General features: G+C 36.3%; 1 protein-coding gene across 3 annotated transcripts in view; it reads right to left on the bottom strand.

Moving 5' to 3' along the window:
* LRRC4C (leucine rich repeat containing 4C) overlaps positions 1–26,150 on the bottom strand; it is a 486,647-nt gene that overhangs the window by 412,826 nt on the left and 47,671 nt on the right. The window lies entirely within an intron of this gene.

Below are 26,150 nucleotides of genomic sequence, written 5' to 3'. Positions count from 1 at the left end.
TTGAAAAGGTAAAATGAGCATTTATTTCTGTGAAATGGGAGAGACAGAAAACAGTAATTTCTGTCTAATGCAGGACCAGGGTGTGTGATGACACCAACTGTTGCATTCAGACTCCACAGAGAAAAAAGGCAGAAGATGCTGATGTCCCACTCCACCATGGCCATGCCCAGCCACCCTGAAGCAGTATCTAACACCAGTTCACCTCGCCATGCCTGATCCTAAACCTCACCCAAGGGCCAGCATCCTAGCCCAGCCTTTGCCTGCCCCATGGAGCTGTCTGATGCCCCAGGGCTGGGGCTGCCCCAGCCTGTGCTCACTCCCACTCCCTGAACAGGGAGGTCCCACAGACCACAGCAATTTCCTCAGAAGAGGAACTCAGGTGATCTGACTGATACTTAGATACACTAGAAATTTCACAACTCATTCTTTCATTAGGAATATTAAACAAGTTCCTCCAACATTTAACTCAAATGTAAGCCTTTTGGAGAAGCTTTCCTCAATTAGAAACTGGGTTTTGGTGAAATTGTCTTCAGTTTTTTCTCACCAAGTACCCTCAAAGCAATAGGTGCTTTCATTGCCTGAAAACAAAATAAACAGAAAAAATCCATAAGACTATTAGCCCCAAGTAACTTGTGAGGATGTTTTTTCTTTCACATTAATAAATGTAATTAGTGCTGTGGGTGACAAAGCTCCATTTCTCTCTACCTTCTTCCTACTTTAAATATTGCCCAACTGCTACACAAACTATACCCTTTAAGCAGTGCTCTACTCCTCAGAAAAGACAGACTTATGGTCCAAGGCAGTCATTCAAAAAGTGGGTAAGGTCACAGACAATGTAAGTCAACCTATGTAATTGCAATGTACAGAAGCCAACTGGAGTCAACTGTTGTTGTACCCATCAGACATCTTGGGAATGCTATTCTGCTTCTTCTTGCTTTAAAGTTAAAAGAGTTACTGAAAATTGAAACTATTATTAAAGAATTAAAAAAGGCCTCCTTTGGCACAGTGCTTTGCATTTTATATTGCCCGAAAAAGTCATTGTCTTCTATATTTGCTTTTCTCCAAGCAGCTGCATTCACTGTAGAAACATTAACCAAGTATATTCTAGCCAAAAAAAGGCAAAAAAAAATTAAACTGTCTACAGTAGGACCGCTTACACTTGTATCAACACTGTCTGGCACCTTTCATTCCTCCCAAGAAAGCACTTCACACAGAACCTCCCTAAATTATTTATATTGTTAATGATTCTAATTCTAGATTTAAAAAAATAGTTCTCTATTCATAGTTCACAAGGAAAGGAGGTAGGTCTTTTTTTCTCCGACATCTGGAGATTTTTTTTAGCTAGATGTAACATGGGCCTAAACTTGATCTCAAAAGCCACTGCATGTGCCTTGTGCCAATCTGTACATAAAAGTCAGCCTAGAGGTACAGTCATGCTCCTCTCAGATTGTGCCACATGAACATGTCATTTAAACATTATTTATAAAGCTACAGTATCTTTTAAGTGAAAATATAATTCTGTAAAATTTGAGTAACAGGTGCATTCATGTGCATCTTCACACTATATAAAAATATATTCTAAGTAGAAAGTGGACCTACCACTCACAATCCTGACAAATCCTTGGCCAGTCAAAGAATTGAAGCTCTAAGGGTGAAAAACACTACAGGATTTCAGGCAGAAAAGGCTTTAATAGGAATGATCAACTGACTATTGCAAAGAACACAGAGGAACATATCTTCATAAGACATCCTTCTGGTGAGATTAACAACTTGATTTATATTTATCATCTTTGGAAAAAACAGTAGAGTTGTTTGGGCTTTTGTTTGTATACATGTATATGTGTGTGCATTTATAAAGCTAGTGCAAATATTAGGCCAAAAACCCATTCAAGAGTCCCCCAAAAGCCATAAATTCAGTTCTAATGTCAATCTTCAACTTCTGTGTGTCTAATGCACGCATTTCTTGACTACTACATGAAAACCAAATTTGGGTTTCCTGAATTTATGATGCTTGGATTGCCTACCTTTGTTTGATCAGAATTGATTTTGTCATTAAGTTTTCCTTTTCTCCTTTCCTCTCTGACATGAACATAAGACCATAAAAATAAATTATGAAAAGTCTTAAGCAAGACAGAAGGCTCTGCAACATCAGTCATTAGTGAATTGATTCCTCTATAGTTATTTCCTGACTGGGGTGGGGAAAGTCCCTTCCAACCTAATCCATTCTATGGTTCTAGGAGAATGGTAAATATTTTCTCTAACAGTTTATATCACAAGCATTTCCAGTAATGTCTCACAATTTCAGCAGGGATGCAAGCTAGCTCACAGATTATGCCATTTTAAAATAACTAACAGATTGATCAGCCCAGGAGTCTAAATTGCAAGACACCCAAAAGTATTGGCTCTGAATGCTCCTTTGTTTGTAGGGCCTTAGTCATACCTTAAGCCCAACATGGACAATGAAAGTTTATGAAGACAGTAGCAATTAGGGTCTCATTAGATCTATTCACTCAATCTTAACAGCCATGATTTCACACATCCAACAATTCATAATTTCAGAGCTTTTTGTTTACTTGACTTTCTTGAGAAACAACTCTCCCATGTCCTGGAAAGCTGACCACAGTGAGAGCATACTAAGCCAACAGACTTATAGATGCAGTGATCTCCAGCAGTGGCTGTACACTTGCCTGGGGAAAAAACAAAGTTCAATGAATGTATAGAACATATATATTTCCAGTCAATATGCTCCCAACTTTGCACTAATTTCACTGCAGACAGATCCTGAAATTAATATACTGCCAATATATTGAGCAGTTTTCATTTAACTATCAGCCATAAACTCATTTTATCTGCAACTGAATTTCATCATATTATTTTAAGATCACAAACCAGACTAGTCCCAAAGGACACCAATGAGCCAATTTTACAGCAACCATGCAGAGGGTTTGCCTTGGAATGGAAATGCAGAAGGTCATCGAATCTTTGTCATTTTTCAGATTTTAAAGATGCCTCTTTTCACAAAAGTGAGGATTTTTAATTGGTCCTAGAGTACTGGTCTTCCAGACTGAAAATATTTGCAGTATTGTTCCCCCTTACTGATCAAAAGTTATGTGATAGTACAAAACACACAAGAAGTGTCCACAGGTAAACAAAATCTGATTCAACTCTCCACAGATTTGGGTAGTAAGAGTCACCATAGCTGATTTGCCAGATAAGCTATTAACATTTTGAAAAAGTTTTTTTTCTGCATACTAATGAACACACCCTGCTAAATTCACTATATTTGAAGGCTACAAATGAGGCCAGTACAAAACAAGGAGAAAGGTTACCCTTTCATTAACACTTGAGTATAGTTTGTAAACTTTTTTTTTGAGACATATCTTCTTAAATAAACACCTCCTTCTCAAAAATAAGGACTCTCCTAGGAGACAGCACATGAGTCTTATCTTCCACAGACAGTAAAAAGTGTATTCTGTAACTGCAGACTATGCTCCTGGTTTACCATTATTCTGCAGTCCTTTCTTCTGCTTTCCAAGCCCATTGCACTCTATAAAGAAGATTGGCAGACAAGATAAGCTTAGGATAGTGCACCTCAAAAGAGGGATCAAGTGTGAAAGAAAGCACTACTGACCAACTACAGAATCCACTATTCCAGCTAGATATGAAGAGGCTAGTGGCAATAATGTACATTACAGTGCCAAAACCTGTGCCTTCTCAGATTAATCCAGTTTGTCTTCAAGTGAATTCAGAAAAGGTATAAGAAATCTACAAATAGGTTTTCTAAAAAAAAAAAAACAAAAAAAACAAAAAACACAATAATTAAAAGCTTCAATGTGATAGAGTGATTTGAAAATGATAGGGGTTTTTGCTGTCTGTGCAAATAACAAAGGGTTACATTAAGACCAAAGACATGCAAATTCACTGTTCTCCAGTACATTACCTGGACATAGCATATATTGCTCAATAAAGTGATACCCACAATAAATATAATGCTCTATAGTTGAGCAACTTAAGCAGTTAAAAAAAAAAAAAAATCAATCACAGAGATGGAGAGGAAGATATTTATTCAATGTTCTAGTTTCTGACCTAGCCTGGTGGTTACATCATGCTTGACTTTGCTTCTAATATTCAGGTTTTCATTCAGAAGATCAATATAAAAGAGAATATAAAAGATTTTTTTCTCATGCAGTTGTGCACCTCCATCTTGTCATTTCATATCAGAAATGCTGAATGCTGTTTTTTACATGTAAGATTACCTTTACAACATTTTCTTCGTTATATATTAAAGTATGAACATTACCAGAATAGCTTTCCTACAGCTACGGGATCTCCATATATTTCTAATATAAGCTGTTCATCAGCACTTTTATACTTAGGCAAAATGCTCCAATAAACTAATAGGAGCAAAAATACATAATCACATATCTTGATCTGACATTTCTTAATGATGCTCTGTTGTGTAAACAGAAAAAAAAAGAGAGATATGAAAGTGACCATACCAAGATGATTCTCAAAGAGCCATGGTCACACAAAACTGTTCTCATTTGTTAATGTTTTTTCTTTAGCTTTGCTTCTATTGACTAACCAGCAGAACCAAGTTTTTAGAAATTCATGACTGTGATAAATCAACTTGGCATCAAGTTTTAAGCTTCAGGGTACACTAGGCAGAACACAATGAGTCACTGAAGTAAAGCAAAGGGAGAGAAAAAATTGAATCCAAGCTCAGACAGGGAAGAGAGAAGGGTAAGATTTTGAGTTAATTATAATTGTATAATTTCTAAGCTAGATATGTTACTTGGTCTTTTTTGCACTAAAGTCTAGACATTTCTATATGAAGCTAAGCAGTTCCAGACATATCTGAAAGACAAACACAGCTTCTGGAAATGGTGCAGTTTATTGCCAGAGAGGAACAAAACAAGTGAAAAATACAAATTTAAGTGGTATATTTATAAGTATTCTCTCAGGTTTTATACACTGGCCTGGGAATAAACCAAAGAGCCTCCACAAAGTGGTAAAACCTAAACCTCCACTCTTACTGAGTGTTAAAGATCTGACTGAAGTGAATGTGGATTGTGTCCCTTATGTCAACAGGTCTTAAGAAGAAATTGAATAGTAAATATCTGCTAGTATCACACACACTGTCCTCTCTGAGTCATTACTTTCATTCATCTCACTGTATCTCAAATTTATAGAGATGCAGAAAAAGTATAAATATTCATACCATATAAGAAAACAAGCCATGCAGCTTTCCTTCTTAGTTAAGTATCAAATGTGAAATAAGGCTACAGATGAGTTCTGAAAGTGATACACTTGACATGTCAGTGAAAGCTGAAATAACAAATGGTGCATTTAAATCCTGAAAATGAACTGCATAACTTGTACAGAAACAAAACTGGATAAAACTACTTCAATAAATACCCTGAAAACTCTTACACTTGGGAGAGGTAAATAACATTACTAATCTTAACAGCAGCTAAACACTTCACAGGATCAGATCCAAGGAATCTGCAAATTCATGTCATAAAGCAGCTGGAGAATTTTTTTTCCTGTAAAATAACAAACAAAGTCAAAACTCTGGTTATGTTTCTTAACAACTACCATTAAACTGTGATAAATTAGATAGCTGATAAATCTGACTTTCGAGAACTCCATTTAAAGGCCTGTAATTCTAGGGGGAAATGTATCATAAAAAACTAAAGATGCATCTTGAGCTTGTCAACAGAGGTGTCACTTACCAGATCCTTGAAATGAAAGTATAGCAGAAATATAGCGATCAAAACTCAGTGGTTACATGATAATCTGAATTTGATAGTATTTAAAACCACTCAAAAATTTCAAACACAAAGTCTTAATTCTAGTTTGGCCTTAGAATTGGAAGAGAGGAAGAAAGTCATAACTACAGTAACTGTCCACTCCAAATAAAATGAGACTTGCCTGAACTTAACTTTTCTTGAAAATGCTCTTTGACGTCTAGGACCTCAGACTTTCAGGATTATCTTTGACTGTCTATCTCACACTAATGACTGGCCCTCAAGTTCATGACTTGAGTGCAGGTCAATTTCACTGAAATTTTTTTAAAAATACTTTGGGGTTTCTTTGGTTGGCTCGTTGTGGAGTTGATTTGGAATTTTTCTGTTGTTTTGTTGTGGGGGTTTTATTTTGGCTTTTCTTTTTTTAAATATAGCAAGAAAAAATATGAAAACATTCCAGATATTGTCCATGAAGATACTGCATAGCGTTGGCAAATTTACCTCTGAGCCTGTTAGAAAAGGAATCAAACCCAAGGTTGACCCAAGATATTGCATCACATGTATAAAACCAAAAAACCTGTTCTGAGTAGGAAGACGTGTTTAAATGCATTCAGACTCATACATTGAGTCTTCAGAGAAATATATAGTAAATAAATTACATGAGAAGCAGCCTTGTGCATAGCTTATCCAAATAGTCTAAAAAAACATTATTTGCACCTTATCAAAAATAATCACCTTCACTGAGAAATGCATAAAAACTCCAATCTCTCTTTTGCAGTCAAACAATTCCTTAAAAATCTTATACAGTAAGAAGTAAAGTGTCTAAAGATGCATTACACACCAGACTACTCCCCAGTAAAGAAGTATTTGGAAGAAATAAGGATTTTGGAAGTGAAAAGTCAGATGAAGCTGATTTCCTTATGTTACCTCCCATCACTAAGACATCAGGTAAAAGCCACCTGAAAATATTTTGAAAGTTAGCACTCAAATGTTTATTTCATTCTATAGTTTAAAACATTGCTTAAAAAATGCATACAACAAACAGGAGGATGGGTTTTGCTGATGATTTACTTTTGTTTCTTCATTACACAAAAATATTTCCACCTTCCCTTTCACATCTACTGAGACATTTACCACATCTCTTCCCCTCCACTCAGTTTCATTGCTCAACAGATCGTTCTCCATTTCCTCACTCACTCCATTTACATGATTTTCAGACTGCTTCCTTTGTGCAATTACTGTTCCAAGCCTTTACCTAGTGGCTTAAGGGCTCAACTATCTCATAATTGAAATAGTTCTGTAGTAAGAAATATTTTTAGAATTAAAACCAAAAACACAACAGCCTGTAAATTTATTAAAGACAGGGTCTCTCATACTAGTATATCTCATTCTGCATCAAAAACACATTTGAGATCCTGTAGGGTCTTTCCATTAGGCTTTTTAGAGCTAAGTGTCCACAAGTGTGACTCCTTTCACTCAGTGATATATATATATATATATAGGTATATCTATGATCAGCATTTGGTGTCACAGTCCCCTCTGCAAAACTCATTTTCTCATGGTTTATATCAAAATTTCCTGCCTTTCTTTTCCTAGCTTAATATAAAGATGGGCATGTGACTGCAGTATATAAATATATATGTACAAACATAACACATGCCTATTTAGGAAGTGAGCAGACTTCTTTGACTTCATTTGCTCTGTCACATAGACTCCCTGTTTTTGAGCTATGAGCACACACTGCTCTTAGCAGAGACAAATAAGTTCAATTGATGACATTACTGGGACTCAAGCATTTCTACCTGCATGCTCTGTTACTCCTCAGTTATATTACTCCCTACTGTATGATTTACACACCAGGTGTTTATCAGCCTTTTATTTTACTTTCCCCAGAAAAAAATATGCAAACTTTTTTTTTTTTTTTTTTTTTTTTTTGTTGCTGTTGTACAATAGCAATTCAATTCCTTTTCCAGGGCCTGCACAATGATTTCACTGAAGACCTCTAGGAAAGAAATACAAATCTTCTCTGTGCCTTCTGGTGTTGGTTACCATCTTTACAAGCAACCCAAGGAATGAGATCTATACCTGTACCCTAAGAGGAGTATAACATGAAAGATGGGCCAATGAGCTGGAGGACCATGACTATGAGCTTGATCAATCCCCAGTTGACCCTGTGTAGGACTTGCTGCTCCAGCTGGATCCCTACAAATCTATGGGGCCTAACAAGATCAATCTGAGAATGCTCAAGGTGCTAGTTAATATCATCACAAAGTCTCTCTCTCAATTTTTGAGCCATCTTTGGAATCTGGAGGTCCCTCCTCCTGCTAAGTGGAAGCAGGCCAACATTGTCCTGGTTCTTGAGAAGGGTAAGAAGGACAACCCCAGAAAATACAGGCCTGTCAGTCTCACTTCAGTGCCTGGTAAAAGTATGGAAAAGATTATTCTGGGAGGTATTGAAAAACTCCTTGAGGACAACACAGACCTTGGGTACAGCCAGCACAGCTTCATGAGAGCAAAGTCCTACTTGTTGAACCTGATTTTCTTCTAGGACAGGATAGCCCACCCAGCTGATCTAGGAAAGCCAGTAGATGTCATCTTTTTGGACTTCAGCAAAGCTTTTGATACTGTCTCTCACAGTATCATTCTGGACAAAACATCCAGCACACAGCTGGATAAACATATCCCATAATGGGTGAGCAACTGGCTCTCACTTGTCAAGCACAAAGACTTACAGGGAATAGGGTGACATGACATCAGCCTGGCATTTGGTCACTGGTGGGGTTCCACAGGGCTCAATCCCTGGCCCAGCTCTCATCAACATCTTCATTAACAACTTGGATAGGGGGACTCAAAGAAATACTAAGTTTGCTGCCAACATTAAATTGAGAGGAGCTGTCAATTCCCTTGAAGGCAGAGAGGCCCTGCAGAGACGCGAGAGAGTGGAGAGATGGGCATTCTCCAACCATATGAAGCTTAACAAGGGCAAGTGCCAGTTTCTGCACCTGGGATGGGGCAACCCCAGTTGTGTGTATAGATTAGGAAATGAGAGGCTGTACAGCAGTGCCACAGGAAAGGGACATGGGTTGACAGTGGATTATGAGTCAGCAGTGCCCTGGCAGCCAGGAGGGCTGACCCTGTCCTGAGGAGCATCAGGCACAGCATCACCAGCCAGGCAAGGGAGGGGATTGTCCTGCTCTGCTCTGCACTGGGGCAGCCTCACCTCAAGTGCTGGGGGCAGTTTTGGGTGCCACAAATTAAAAATAACATAAACCTATAAGAAAGTGTCCAAAGGAGGGACATGTGGATGGAGCAGGGTTTGGAGGGGAAGCTGTATGAGGAATTACTGAGGTCACTTGGTCTGTTCAGCCTGGAGAAGAAGAGACACATATGAGATGGCATTGTGGTCCTCAACATCCTCACAAGGGGAAGCAGAGGGGCAGATATTTTCACTCTTGTGACCAGTGACAGGACTAAAGGAAATGCCATGAAGTTTAGGTTGGATATCAGGAAAAGGTTCTTCATCCAGAGGGTGGTTGGGCACTGGAACAGCCTTCCCAGGGAAGTCACAACACCAAGTCTGAGTTCAAGAAGCATTTGGACTATGCTCTCAGATATATGGTGGTATTATTGGGAATGTCCTGGACATACACAGGAGTTGGACTCAATCATCCTGATGGGTCCCTTCCAATACAGCATATCCTATGATCCTAGGATTTTAAGACAGGAAAATGCAGGCTGTCACAGAAGAATGGAACATTTGAGAAACTGGTAAGGACTAGCAACAAGTTTACTTATGGTCTGGGCTGAGGTCCAGCATTTAGCTATCCCTTTAAGGAGTGCTCAGTGAGTTGATATGTCTGAAATACCTATCATAGAATTCTCCCACTAAAGTATAAATAACTGAGAATGCAAAGGGTCTCAGAACTATTATTAGAATCCAATATATTTTTTTAATAAAAATCAAATTATAATAGCCAGATTAGATGACAAGTTCTTTAAATCTGTAAGTTATCCTTCTGTTCCTGGGGAGTTTAAAGACTCACCTAGTGAATCTTTTAGCCTTGTCATCATTTTATTTTGATTAATAGCTGCATTTTTTTTTTGTTTTAGTACCAGGTATTATCCAGAAAACAACAGAAAAATGAGGACAGGGACACCTACCACAGGGATTTGTCATTTGTGCCAAACAAGAACAAATCCACAGCACTCCTACTCAACTTTCATTTTAACACATACTCCCCCTCTCATAAATTCAGATACCTAGAGGCACCTATCCTTGTATAAAAACTGGCAACTGCCCAATTCAAATCTGCCTTGCCTTAGAGTCAGCAAAGAGGGAGCAGCAGAAGCACAATAGTTATACATGCTCTGGTAGCAGCCTGCTGCCCATCCAGATCACACAGGATGTGCTTTAGGGAAGGTCAAACAGACTTCAGGTATTCAGATCCATTACATTTCACATCAGCAATAGCTTAGTCACAGGGGTCATCCCTTCCCTTACACTAGAACAATCTCAGTGGTGTGTACTGAAAAAGAGATTTAATTCCAACACCAAGTTAAAGTTATAAGCTAAAAGTCACTATCTATGATCCTATCACTGTAGCCTGCTTTCTCACTTTGGATAAGTCAGGATAAATTTATCTGTTCTGTCAATGAACTATTTGAGGCAGCTATTCCTCCTTTCACACATGGCAGTAAAATTTTGCACTGCAAAAAGACATGGATTTTTCTAAATTATGCAAGATAGTTTAATAATACAAATTAGACTAGATCAATACCCCATCAGATCACTTGTTAATGAAAGTCACATGAGCCCACCTTCAGTCCAGAGGAAAAACAATGAAACACTGCATGATGTAAAAAGAGCACACAAAAACAAACACACAAGAAAACCCTCCCCAAAACCCTCATCCACCCATAAAGAAGACATGTTCATATTGGAATGATTAAGTTTAGACTCAAAGATAAACTAACATACTATGTCAGTTTTAATATCAATACATTTTTTTCTGCTATATGTAATGTATTTTGCCAAATGCTTCTGCTGTTAATCACATGAATGCCATTTCCTAACATACCTCTCTTCTCTGCTTCAAAATAGTAGAGGCTACAGTGTTTCATTTTTCATTTGTGCCTCTGTGTGCGTCGAGGGCAACTAAACACAACACGCAAAAGCACAGCATATCCATGGGTATTGTGGTACATGCTCTGTTATTTTTCCTAATATAATTACTATAGCACAAAATAGAACCAACGAGGTTGAAGGTAATTGAGGTGATATGTCATTGTGTACTAATTTTAAAAGGGTATTTGCATTGGTGAATACTTCATTCAAGAGGCTCATATTTGAATCTTCTACAAAACACATGTAACTGAAAATCTTCAGTGGGGTTGCTTTTGAAGTTGTTGAGCTTGGAATAGATGGAGGCATGTCTCCTACTAATTTCTAAAGGCTGATTCTTGAAACAGGTTTAGGTTTCTGGCCACAGAAGCACAAACTGCTACTTGTTCCAAAACCAGCTCTTTCAAGATTTAGACTAATGGCTTAGCCTTTGACTCAGTCTACCTCTCAGTAAAATAGAGACAAAACTGATCACCTGGTTATGAAAAATTAGTAACCAGCACATACGGCTAAGCACTATAAAGAATGTAATTACCTGTCATGATTTAAGCCCAGCCAGTAGTCAAGTACACTCACTCACTCCCCCACTCCCATTGAGATCATGGAGAGAATCACAAGGATAAAAGCTCTTGGGTTGAGAAAAAGACCACTCTTGGAAAATTCTTGGGTTGAGAAAAAGACAGTTTAAAAGGGAAAGAAAAAGCTAGGCCTACAAGCAAAGCAGACCAATTAATTAATTCATTCACTGCTTTCCATGATTACTTGTAACAAAACATCTTTCCAAACATCCCCTACTTCCTCCTTCTTCCCCCACTATATGTACTGAGCATGATGCCATATGGTCTGGAATATCCCTTTGGTCACTTTGGGCCACCTGTCCTGGCTGTGTCTCCTCCCAACCTCCCATGTACCCCCAGCTTCCTCACCACCATGGCAGCATGGAAAGCAGAAAAGGTCTTGGCTCTGTGTGAGTTCTGCTCAGCAATAACAAAAACATCTGTGTTATCCACCCTGTGCTCAGCACAAATCCAAAACACAGCCCTGTACCAGTTACTGTGAAAGATATTAACTCCATCCCAGCTGAAACCAGCACATTACCATAATAGGAAATATTCCTAGTTAAATGACACCTAAAATATTGTGCCTTTTTAAATTTTTAATTAACTCAAAAAGGAATGAGTTGTCAAAGACTTATAGGAAGCATGATAACACTAGAATTATTTTGTTTTCTTCCCTCTTCTTCTCCTTTCCTGAACACTCAGCCTTACATTCCACTTATCCAATCTGATTTCTACGCATTTAGAGGAGCTACTGCCAAAATGAGTGGCCTGTGTCTAATATTGATCAGCAGCGACAAGAAAATGCCAAGTCTGGCACTTGTGTGGTATATTCCGTTACTGATCTGATGGTATCCAATCAGATCCAAAGCATTAGTTAAATATCTTTCAAAAATCATATTAAAACAGAATGTCATTCAAAATATTTTAGTACCATTTGTGGAACACTGATGTGCAAATAGAAGAAGCAATTTAAATTAATATTATATTGGAATCACTTTTGCAAAACTAAGAACAGTGGTCAGACTTGAAATGAGAAATTTATGCTCTTGCTTCATAGAAGCCTGTCACAGAAAAGGCAACCCACTGCTATATACATAGTCTTGGTCAAACAACCTACAGAAAAAGCAGTTGCTCTCAATTTCTGTCATGATTAATTTTAATAAATTACCATAGTCTGTGTAAGCCCCATGCATTCTATCCCTGGTTAATTCCTCAAAGCTTTCCAATAATGCTAAATGTGTTTTTTTTGAACTTAAACAGAAAATAAAGTCAATAATTTGTTTTACAACATCAGTATTACAACTAATGTCTTCAAATTCTGTTCCAAATATACAGATACTGCCTAGAGAGATCCATTTTTTTTTTCATAACTTTGGTCTCGTCTTTCTGCAAGAAAATCCAGTAAATAAATGAATTAGAAATGAGAATTAATTTAAGAAGAACACACGTCCCAAGACCAAGCCACAATGCAGGCTTTTGAAACAGACTAAATGTGTTTGTTCTTTGGCTTTAACAAGAGTAGCTATACTTGTAATTTCCCAATAATTTGATATTTAAACATGTTCACATAGACCCAATCAATGGTTTATCCTTAAGGAGAACTGCTGCTCTGCCAAGGAAATGAAGCAAATCCAGCCTTTCAAAAATCCAACCAAAGGCAGGTTCATTTTAGAGGGCACAGGGCAAGGGCAACTGGAACCTTCACATGCAAGCAGAGCTGTGGGAGGTTGACAATGCAGAAAAATCCTGAGATTTTATTTAAGGAAAAATTAAAGCCATCAGATTCTGTTTGCAAACTGAAAGCATCTTGTTAAAAAACACGACACGTCCAAGGCTTTATGAAAACATTTTCTTGTATTTGCAGCGAGGACAAGTCAAGTTATCTCAGATTACCCTCTGCTGAATGAACTAAGTCATTAAACTGGCATTTGCATTGAAAAGCTTTTCACAGGGTTTTCTGTCAGGCCTTTCAAACAGGGATGAAATGAATGAGGGCCAGCTTACAAATGATGCATTGTTGAATGTATGTGGGAGCAAACAGCCACCATTGTGAGTGCAGGTGGGAAAGAAAAATGAATAGACAAGGAAGCTCATGAAGACGAAGACTCTCATTATTGATGGGCGATGTGCATGTCTTTAATGAAGCTTACCCAATAAAAGATAGATTCTCCCCTTATCCTCCTCTTTAAAAATTAATTATCCTGAAAAATATACAACAGTGAAACATCTCAGATTATACATGCTTTTCTTTCGTCATTACACTACTAATTTATATCTAGAAATATCTTCCTGAAAGTATCTCACAGCATTTAAATATTTAAAAACTCAACTCAATCTCTTACAGTAATACCCTCATGGCCTTTTATTCAGATGAGGAAAATGAGGCAAGTTACCAACATGATGCAAGAACAACAACTTAAAACGTAGCACTTTTTAACTTCCATACTTCAGTTAAGGAATTAAGCATCAGCTGAAATTTTATCCTTTCTCAAGTAGGATGCAACCACATGCCCTAATGCCAAATATTGATACAAATAACAGCAAAACCAGAAGCACAGATGCTTCAATACACGGCATAGAAAATATTATCTTCCTGTCACAACCTTTTTCTCTGTAGTCTCAAATAGTCTTCTGCCATATTTTTCATAGCTGTTCATTAGTTTTCTCTCCTGTTGCCTGGTGGCAGGTTTCTTCCATATTTTCCTCACTGAAAAGACACACTTCAAGTCTTATTTGAAAAGATTTCTTTGCTATTCTGTTGTCTTCCCCCAGCTTTTATTTTACAGTAGAACATGCTTAGGCAGTATTTTCCCACTGTCATTTCTGGATCATTTACCATTAAACTTTAATTTTGCAAGTTGTTTGTATTTACAGGGGAAATGCTTAATTCTACAAATTTTCAACTCACAAATTGTATCTTGGTTTACTAAGAATATCATTACCTTCACTTGATTCTTGAAAACTGCCAATTTGATTCCACATCACCAGAGATCTTAACGACTGTATAGTTTTCCTCCAGATTAATATCATTAAACAGTGTGGGGCCAAGAACAGATTCCTGAGGGACCTTAGCAGTAATACATCTGCAATACCAAGACAACTGAGCAACTGCCATCAGAGAACCAAAAGCACCACCTTTACTACACCAACATGCGCATACAACACATCTTGCAAGGAGAAATAAGCACTTTACTGAACTTTTACTTCTAGTAGAAGAACCTACTGATCATTGAACTTAAAGGTCTAACCCAAAACTGATGTCAAGAATAGAGCACAGAGTGTGAATCCCAACCTCACTCCCCTAAGGTCTCTAAAATGCCAGGACTCAGACATAGCTCTGCACACCTTGCACATCTCTTAACTTTGTGTTAATTGCAAATCTCATTTGCTGCAGATCATCATGCGTTCCAAAGAGATTATGCAAGTCTCATCTGGGACTAATGAGTGAGTATGAGATTTTGAACTGAAAAGGTTCTAACTTCAAGTAATATCAGATATATTTGGAATTTAATTTAAAACTAAAAAGCTAACATGATTGTGCTTTTTAAAATGATTTTACGGATTAGAATTATAATACTTTTTACACTTAAAATGCAGGTCTTACTTTGAACATTCTTCCATTCTTTGTTCTTTTTAATCACTGATACAACACTATTAACCTTCATCTGGAATTTCCCTAATGCTCCAAGATTTAGGCTATACCAATTTTACAGATGACTTGTCCAGATAAGTTTTAAGATATCTTGCAGAAATTCAATTCAATATATGGATGGAAATCAAAGATTAAAAATATTCTACTTCAACAAAGACTACTAGGAAAATGGAAAAGAGTTATCAGTTAGCTATATAAATTAGTACTTTTCCAAAACAAAAATAAGACATTTAATCCTTCCTGAATTATAGGTAGTACCACTGGTTCTGTGTTGTTAGATTTATATCTTCTTATATTTCCTTTTTTCCCCAAGACATACATGCTTGTTTATAAAAAGAAGACATGCATTCTATTAATATAATACACATATTTTCAACACAATTTCTGTACATCATCCATTGTCTATTACCCTGAAGAACCTCAGTGTTATTTTATGTTTCCATTTGTAGTTACTAAAAAAAAGTACAAGTGATTTAAGATAAAATTTATATTTTTTTAAGATAAAATTTATATTTTTATAGTTTCATTGTCTCTACAAACTTTGTTTTGACCCATGAATCATGCTTTTTAAGATCATAAGCATAAAGCATTCTGGAAACACTTCCCAAGCATCATTTAGTCTTCTCTCCTAGTTCAGGAATCTCATCTGTTTCCAGCTGCACCTAGCTGCATTGAGAATCTGGCATGATTCCTTTTGGTTTGGAGCTTTCTTCTTGCACATAAGTCAAAATCCTATTACAAGATACACTTTTTAGTTCTGTCATGTTTTATTCCATCTGATTTATGTGCAGTATAAAACTCTTTACATTGTATGTAGGGGTTTTGAGCATGGAATTTGAAGTCTGTATAAGTGCTAAAGTTGTTTGAGCTGGGAGGGCAGGGGTCACCACTCACCACTGGCAACAATACATCTCTAACATATGACATGGAAGTCGAAACCATCTTTGTGATTTGGCAACAATAGGAAATAAACTATGCTTACATTTTATATTGTGAACATGCAAGTATTCTAGATCACTTGCTCCTGCTTACCAGGAATTTGGAAAAAGTAACATCATTTTACATGACTGCAACTTCATTTCTTTTTCACCTACTCAGTCTTTCTTAATGAGGTCATAAATATATATATTTTTATTTTTTTTTTTTTTACATTTCAAATACAGGGACTGAAATAGCCATATTTTAGTTACCACTTAGTCAAGATTAAATTTAGAAATTAGCAATCCCAATTAATCATAAAAATGGGAAGAAGAAAAATTGGGCTCCTAACACTGAGCTTAGCAATTATATGATTTCTTCTCATATTCTGGCAGGCTGATGATTGCCCTTCTTCCTTTTCACTCTGTGTTCTAGCCCAGGCCATACATCCTCAGCACTGCAGTCATGATTTTAGAGAGGTTCTGATCTATCTAGAAGACTCATTTTTTGAACACAATTTCCCTCTATGCTTGGCAGAAATCACAAGTTGTACAGGACCATTCTGCCACAAAAGACAAACCAAAATACATTAGCACCCTGTGTGCACCTGCTTTGTCAGTGATTCACATCAAGTGTCATCCTCTATTCATTGAACAGAAAGGAGATGCAGAATATTTGGGACAATTTTCATGTTTCCTATGGGGTCTCTTGAGTGTTCCATTTGTCTATAAATGTTGGGAGCAGGGGGCTGTTGAGTTTTTTGAGGGTTATTTAGCTTTTACCACCGTTCATTAACTCTCACCTACAAGTCACGGGCAATCTGTTCTCTGAGAAAGCTGTGCTTCACATTCATCAGAACAATTTCTCCTATCACAACTCTTTTGGAAAAGACTTCTTTTATTTTATTCACTTAATATAAAAATTCAAGTGAGGATTATGTGTTTTCTGGGAATATATCCCGGCATGATAGGTCTGAAAATGGAAGCCTCTATACAATAGCACTACACAGTATATCAATTATTAGAGTAGCCCCTATTCCTGGGGAAAAAAAAAATAAAAACCAAAACCTGCCACCACTTCCCACTTTCCCCACAAAACAAGAAATATTGCACAAATTGCAAACAATAGCCATGCCCTAGATTTATGCTAAAACTGCACTGAGCACAAGCCTGAATCCAAACAAGCCTCTGAGACCTTCCAAACATCCTTCAATCTGCTTCCCTGAAAATCCTGTTGGCTAACTATATTCACCCAGAAGCTACTCTCAAAACCAGACACTTCAGTACCTAGCTTCAGCCAACATTGTTGGCACCAAGATGTAAACAGCACTGTACTCTTCAAGGTCAGTAATTCTTCAGCAAGGTCCAACTTCAAAGACTGAATATTTAACACTTTGTAAACTAGATGCAATATTTTAATAACCAAATCAGTATCTTATAAAAATTAGCTGGAAAATAATGAATTTCATTTTCATGAAAACACATCAGAACTTCTAAGCTCTTCAGTTCCAAGCTCATAAACAGCCCTGTTTTGCTTACCGTTGAAATATTATGCATTTTAGACAGACATGACTCACAGATTTTATTATGCTCCTTCAGATCGTGTGCACACACATCCCCTTTATCTGTAACCCCTGTGGTCAAGAATTCACTGTGAATTATTTGTTTGATACTACAGCTTAAATGAAAAGTGTTATTTCAATACTATGCACAGCCCAGGTTGTTAAAAAAAAAAAATTTTAAAATCTTTAATATGCATATCATAAGATCTCTAATGTATGCCTCCCATCTCAGAATCACAGAGAGCAGCTCAGAAAAAGTGAGATTGAATTACTAAATGAAATGTTAAGCACTCTTGTCAGATTAACAAGCAACTAAACTAAACTGTGAAGACCCAACAGCACAAGAGTGTGGCACTCCTCTTCTACACAAGTTAACAAGAAGTATATGGAAGTGACACTCACAAACCCATAAACTTGACAGTAGGTGACAAAAAATAGAAAGGACTTTGTTACCAAGTCTGCCATCTGTTTTTATAACTCCCTATGTCATTTACATAAGAAGTAGATAAGACATTTAAATCAGAACTTGGTTGGACTGCATGTTAGTGGTACACCAGGCACTCATCATATTGGTGATGCCAGTGACTCACTGGGAGGAAGTACCTGGCATTAGGTGAGGATAATAAGGCAGCAAAAAACAGCTCTTTGTCAGTCCTAAGACCAAAAGTTACTACCTCCTCCTAGGTGTAACCATCTCTTACAAAGTGTGCATCTCAAAATTAAAACAGAAATGAGAGGCAAGTTGTCTTCAAAAATGGGTTCCATGATTACCTTAGATCAATCATTAATAAATCATTTAGTAGGTTAGTACTTAGCTGCAAGCTAGCCATTAACAATGAAGATACATGCAAGTTCAGTTTGCTAGAAATTAATCCACTACTGGATTAGCAAATATTTTACTATTTTGTGCAGCTACATAAACTAAAAACCAAAACATCACCACGCTATACCCCCAAATATACACAAAAAAGCAAGACAAGATACAGGTAGAAGCAAAGGAAAAAGCAGCCCTGCCCTTCAGCTGCATGTCAGTCTTAGCTCAACTGTGCAAGCACTGTAGTTCGTTGCTTTAAGCTGACATAAAACCTGTCAAGTTGCAATCAATCCATTGCTTCTGCCCTACCAATTCCTGCATCTTTCAGATGCTGGAACAAATCCATCTGAGAGTTAACCAAGCAAAACAAAATGTTTTATGTGCCACGTCTGTGTCCTCATCTTGCTCAACAAGTGGACACAGCTCCCCTTACTTCTTGACTGAGTGGCTCACAAAGATACATTAATTTTCCACTCACTTATTCTCCTATTTCTTTTACCATGTGAACACAAAGAGTCTCAGACAGCACTGAAGAACTCCAGCATCAGGCCATCCTGATGGCTCTTGTGAGGAAAAACTACATTCAATTTGCAATAAATACAGCACAATAGTTTGAAAAGAAAACTGAACAGAACCATTAAAACCCCACCATAATATCAACAAAAATGAAGAGTATTTCTTTTATAACCTTCCTTCCTGAACATTTTGAATATATTTGTCTTTTGAATGGGATGTTTTCAGTGTTATAAGCACTATGGGTTCATTATAGTTTCCATGATGCCCACCCCATAATTAACCTCAGTTTCATTTCCACTATACATGAGTGATCATTGTTTTTAATAAAGAAGCCTGTTGTTATTCAGGCTAATATAAGTCTACCTTAGTAACTCAAAACCAGTAATGTCTCTGTATAAAACTTTTCCATCACATTTATGTCATTTGTTTCAAACATTGTTTCAGAATTTGTCCTTGTCAGTATACAAAATGAGATAGGGACCGTTCCTGCTAATGTAACAAGGCACTTAAGAAGACAAAAACAGAGCCTGACACCAGTAAATGCACATGGAAGCACAAAGTAAGCCGAGTTCTTCTAAACATATTTTTTGTCACCATTATTGTCTACTTAGACTTTTAAAAAAAAGGATCCAGCCCTTTGTTTTGTACTTTTTCTATTCTGAACTAAAGAAATACATTAATAAGAACATATATTTCTTTATACCTGAAAAACTTCAAAACAGTTTAATAGGAAAAGTAATAACTGAAAAAAACAATAATTTAAAATCTAAGGTGTTTGCTCTGAACTTTGCTTTGAATTCATATTTTTCAGTGATTCAATGCAGCTGATTCTCTAAGTTCTTCAACTTAAATTCACTACCACAAGTACACCACTTGATATCACTGGGACCAATCAATTGCAAATTCAGTCACAGCAATTTTGTGGAGAATGAAGTTATCTGCAACATTACACTGTTATGCTACAAGTGGTAAGTTTCTTGCTGATGGAAATGGCCACTTCACTAGTACTCACATAGAACAGTAGTGTTGAGACTCATTTGCATGTACTAAAAGATGGCAAAGCAGTCACTGGTTTTTGACCTGCTTAGGTTTGTAAGTTTTTTTTAATATTTAAACATACAGCTTAAGCTGAGCAATTTGTCACACATTCTGAAAGACCAAAACATCAGCATTATGCTCTGACTGTTCCTTTTCTGCTCAAATTACTATATTTAAAAGAGCAGTTCCCTGTTCTAAGAAAGATGTAGATTAGAATAATTTCACAGTTTTCTATGATTCTTTGCAGCATTTACTCTTGAATAAGCAGAAGAGGCAATGTACAGAAGAACCTGGAAATGACTATATTACACCACTTTCACATGAGTAGAAGAGAAAGTAAATTCATCACATGGGGTCATCTGCCTAATTAGCACTACAGTTTTTCTGAGTTTATTCCATCTGGAGTACAGCAATTCCTGCTCTTTTCCTATTCTGCAGCATATTACCAATGTCTATATTATGTTGTCAGACATATGCAGGTGGCTGTCATTGGCATCAGTAGACACAAGCTTTCATCCAAGGGAAACACTGATTTTGATGAACAGCAAATGAACTACATTCTTTGTTCTTAATTTAGCAGACAGGTGTGGCTTTTATTAGCATTCAGTAAGACCTACTTTGTAAAATATAAGCAGAATAAACTTCATAAAAAGAACAGATACAAGCTTGTGCTTCATTTATGTCCTGGTACAAGCAGAAAAGCAAAGCAATCACCAGAACTGCTGCTTCCAGCTACAGTGAGATTCTCAATTGATGTAAACTGCACTAAGTCTGGCTAAGTCAAAGCAATTATTTGCTCAATGCAGCAACAGAAGCTTACTGAAACCATTAATATCACCATTTATAATGTCCTTTGAAGTTGGTTAATAGTACTTTCACAAAATAGTCAAAGTACAATTAAAGGACTGTGGTTTTTTTTTGTTGTTTGTTTTTTTGTTTTTTTATATTACACTGGCATTGGCAAAAATTCAGATCCACCAGCATGGCTGAGAAAGAAAGGTGAGTCAAAATGAAAAAGTAGTAATTCAGAACTCATAGATGTGCAAGTACACAGCTGTGGGGTAGACAGGTGAGTTAGTGTAAATGACCTAGTAGAGTCTGAAGTTACTGCTGCCTTTTAGAAATCAATCTTTGATCTGAAAGCACTTTTACATTAACTTTTTGAATCCCCCAAGTGTCTACCTAAAAAAGCTTCCTGTATCTCTCCAATTACTGTGTCACAGAGACACAGCCTGGACACAGAACACAGCCTGACACACAGAAAAATTCCATAAAAGCTCTCAACACTAGACCAGAATATGACTTGCCTGTCTATTCCAGCTGGATAGGACAGGCACTGGACTACAGAAGAGCACTGCCCTCTGGGCAGGAGAGATTAAGCAGGTTTTCAAGGGAGGAGGTACATTATAGCAAAGACTTTGCAAAAGAATATTAATCTAGGTTTGGAACATTTGCCATCGTTAAGTGCTTGAGAGGAACTCAATTTTCCAATATGAATTTTGCCTTATGAAAACTAATCTGGAAAAAAGCACACAAATTCCATCTCTTCACTTTCAAGGGTGGAGGACTGCATTTCTTAACAGCAGAAGACCAGACTTCAGTGTGACTTCTGTATTGCAACTGCAACAAGATTTGTAAATATGGGGTTTAAATGCAGCTTAAAAAAAAAAAAAAAAAAAAAAAACCAGAAACAAGAACTTGCCCTTTTTATGTGCTGTTCAAGTTATGTACTAAACCTTGCTTAAGCTCTCATAGAGATAACACTCAAGACTTGCAAAGCGTAAACTGAAAATCTGACTAATCTGCTTATATTTTTCATATCAAAAGTCAGTAGTCTCACTCAAATTTCATCCATATCTACACACATACAGTATGGCATGACAACATGCTCAGATTATAGCAAGGGTGTGAAATCCATTGCATACAGCAACTTTGTCAGGGTGCAGATCCCAAGGATTATTTATGACTGCAGCGGCCAACAGCAGAAGGAGATAAAATGGACTATTTAATCTGGTCAAAAGCAACAGACCTCATTCAATTATACAGATACACATAACCACCTTTTCCTATCCCTACACCTTTGCTTATTCTTTTTCATGAAATCATATTCTGGGACAATACATTATGTTCATTTCATGATATAGGCACCAATCATATTTTATTTTTTAGAAGTTGGGCTAATCTTTATGAATTTTCCAATAACTATGCAGTTGCATTACAGAGGATGCCTGTATGCAGCATGCCTCAAAACAAAACAGAACCCTACCAAACCACACCCTACACCCAACATTCCCATCCAACCCTTGCTGGCACCATGTATACTCAGAAGTCATGGGCAGATGCACTCCATTGCTATATCATGGATTACAGAACATATCTATTGCTAATTCCTTCACTAGGCCATGATGACAAAAAAAAATAGAATCCATCTAGAGTTCCACATTGAAATTCAGGGAATTTCTTGCCTTCACAACTGGAACATCAATACTTTCTTATTGTTTCTAGTTTTTCCCTTCTACAGGTAAATATTGTGATCAAAAAATGGTGATAGGAACATAGATTCAGCTACGAATGGACCATAATAAAGGCAAAGACCACAGGATATAACATTAAACTCTTCACAGTTCTTTTACTATATCCAAAAAAACACAATCTGATATTCCAGTCTCGGCTAGACTTGGCATTTTATTGCCAGAGTGTAGTCCCAGCATCAAGTTTGTCCATTTAAATTTCCCCTCATACTTCCACTATCCTTATTTTTGGTACTCCTTAACAGTAGACCCAGCAAGCTCTGCCCATCCCAACTCCAGTATACAAATACTTTAAATACAAAATGCAGCATGTACCTGATACCTGCTTTGTTATCTGCACTCCATTCTCAATAGCAGTCGCTAGAAAATGCCTGCATGAATCCAGATGGAAAGTGTTGAATAACATTTCCTCTTCCCACATCCACAAGTTATTCCCCATTTTCTCAAGGAAAATGATGGAAGGAGGGAAGGCTATAATAACAGCCTATAAAATTAAAACAAATTTTAAAAATTAGGTGGTTCCATCTCCACAAGCAAGCTACTCACTGATTTGTAGAAAGAGTTAGGAAGATGATAAATTTACAGCAAATTTAACATTGCAGGAACAAGGAACATACTTTATTTTTTGTCAAGGCAGATGATTTTATTTCTGGACTGGAAATAAGGAGCAAAGTGTGGAATAAAGGAATAAGGAAAATAAGGAACAAAGGAATAAGGAATAAAGTATGTTCCCAAACAAGGAACATACTTTATTTTTTATCAAGGCAGATGATTTTTTTTCTGGACTGGAGGTTTTCTGTCTTCCTTTGAATTATCTATTTTTGGTTTTCCTCATCATTGTTATCCATACCACTAAAAATGCAGAAGAAATCCATTCTGCAACAAAATTTTTCACAGGAAAGTCCTTTGTTCTTCTCCCCTCTCCTAAACACTCATGTCATTTATTTGGCCTCTTCTCTTTTAAAATCTCTAGTAGACACCAACACAGTAGTAGATTTCTACTTTGCATTAACCATCTAGAAGAAAAAAAAATTAAAAAGTAAGATTTTTTAAATTATCTATTCCAATTGTTTAACAATACCTCCTCTGGAACTTCCACAGTAAAGAACCATCCTTTCAGCTAGGCTAGCAAAAGAAAAAAAAAAAGAATAAAAAGGAAAACAAGATAGAAAGAAAAAAATCTGATACAATTGAGCACTCAGTAAAATTAACTACTATGTAATATGAAGTGGAGTTAAAACACCAACATCTACCTTTAGAGGCTGGCCTAAACATACAGAAGAGTAAATACCCAAGTCCATTCCTGTTTTGACTGCCATATACAGAACCCATCCTTCTAATCACACTTGCATTTCTTATCTTTTTTATACTTAATAAAAAATAGGGAAATCAGACTTTGAATCCTATTCATTCAGCTGCTGGGATAATTGAGCAAGGATGCTCAAGCGATGAACAGGAAGCAGTGTCAACAGTTACATTTTGTCCTGTGCTACTTATGCAAGGAATAGATATCAGCAAAATGAGCGTTTTTCTGTCCTTACTAGAGAAACAGAAATGATGTGATGAAAAGTCAATGAGCAACTCATTAGGGTTCATAATATGCTTTAAGCAGCACTGCATCGAGCATTATGATCCATTCTTCACATTAATTCAAAGTCCAAGAGAAGGTTTTAATATAAAAGGAAAAAAAAAACTTACTAAAAAATTGTTGTTCTTAGCCAGCACAGCCTCCACTAATGAATTTGTTGACAAAAGCTCCTATTGGTTTCATTGCTGTTAGTTCTATAGTCAAGTGAGCCAGCTGGACTCTGTTCTGACTCATGCAGCTTCATATCTAATTAAGTTTCATTTATGGACTCAAACTCCTCCAGTGGTTATAACCTTGCTGGAGACAGAGGGTCATTAACTTGCAAAAACCTTTTTATACGTATGCGTGATAAACAAAAATACCTACTTTTACTGTTACTTTTCAAAGCAAATATGTAATACTAGGGCATTCAACACAATGATTTTGGGATCTGAATTATTCTTTAATAATTATATAGCTCTATGTAGCTCTTTCCCAGATACTTATTTTTGCACTACAGTTGGCCCTTGCTTTATATATTCAGCTGCTGTTATTCTGATAATTGAAGAGTTAATGGAAGCCATTAATGAAAGAGGTAAAGGTGCATTCATTTTCTGAAATACTGTGAAAAGATCCTAGTTCTCAATTCAACAGAAATAAAAAGGTAAAATTTATATATATTTGTACTATAATCTGTACAAATCAACTTTCACTTATATTTCTGGAGTCTGTACTGGAAAATTAGTTTTAAATTCTGACTGGAAACTTTTACTGTCCATTTGTGATCACAAGCAAACTGATATATTCCTAATGAAAAAAGTCCCCTTTTTCCTCAAATAAGTGAGTGATAATCACAATAAAAATACACCATTTACTACTTTTTAATTCTTATTTCTGAATTTCTTAGCCAGGAAACGGTAGAAAATTAATTGATAGATAAATGTGCACATAATTTCTGTAAAAATAAATTAGTTCTGATAGCTCAAAGAAAGAAAATAGGCAGGTGATAAAGAATGGTGAAAAGACAATGAGATCTCATTTTTTAATAAATTTTATCAAGTTATCCATAGTCTCTGGTGTGCTGCCATTTTCAATATTGCATTGGGAAAATTAAATGATGGAAAACTGTAGAGTTCTCAGGTTTCTAGAATTATCAATTAAGGAAGACAAAAAAAGAAAAAATGAGAGAAGAAAAAAAAATAAAACCAGGAAAAACAAGTTCATCATGGCTTTAACTTAAAGCCTGTTCTTTAGTCTTTTGTCCACAAGATCATTAACTAGGTCAAAGTTTTTGATTTGTAATAAATTTCAACGTATTTTAAAAACTGCTAAGAGTAACTGCTAAAATTTGATCCTTCCAAGGTCCTTACTGATGAATTTTTTCACAAATAAATTATTTCCCTTCTTTTAATTTCATCATCTTCAAAATTAAGGTGCCTACACTAAAGCGCAAATGTTATGAAGATTAATTAATCGACAAAGAACTTCAGAGACCCGGTGTTCCAGATTCCTCCTGAAACATCTTGCTAGGTTATTTTACCATCCCTTCCTAACTATGTGACAAATAAAAAATTAAAAAATAAAATAAAAAAAAACCACCAACAACAATCAAAACTATAGAATTTGGAATTAATTTTGAGAAAGGATAGGTTTCTTTATTATTATTTTTTAATTCCTTCCAGAGTATTAGCTGAAAATCAAATATAATTTGTGGCAATAAGAGGACTCAATCTCAAAACCATATACTTTACATTTTAACAGCATAATCCTTTTATATCCCAGGCTATACATAGACATTAAAGTCATCTACTAATTAATCACAGATTAATGACAACACACATATCTGACTGAGCTGAAAGACCAGCCAATATAGTCACACATTCTTTATCATCTTTTCGCAGTCAGTTCCAAGTAACACAGACTCTTGCTAAGATATGGAGAAGTTTAATATAAAAACTGCATCCTGTGACTGACACATCATATTACTACATTCAAATGTATTAATAATTTTTTGGTAAGTTTTGGATAAGTCATGGCATGATATATCTTCATGAAAGAAGTATGAACTGAGTCCAGAATCTGGAGTACACCTTGATTTTATGTATTTTTATTTGAAATAAT

The sequence above is a fragment of the Anomalospiza imberbis genome, chromosome 6, assembly GCF_031753505.1.
Source record: "Anomalospiza imberbis isolate Cuckoo-Finch-1a 21T00152 chromosome 6, ASM3175350v1, whole genome shotgun sequence".
Lineage (NCBI taxonomy): Eukaryota > Metazoa > Chordata > Aves > Passeriformes > Viduidae > Anomalospiza > Anomalospiza imberbis.
The sequence above is the reverse complement of the archived record's forward strand: the minus strand, read 5'-3'. Positions and strand labels throughout refer to the sequence as shown.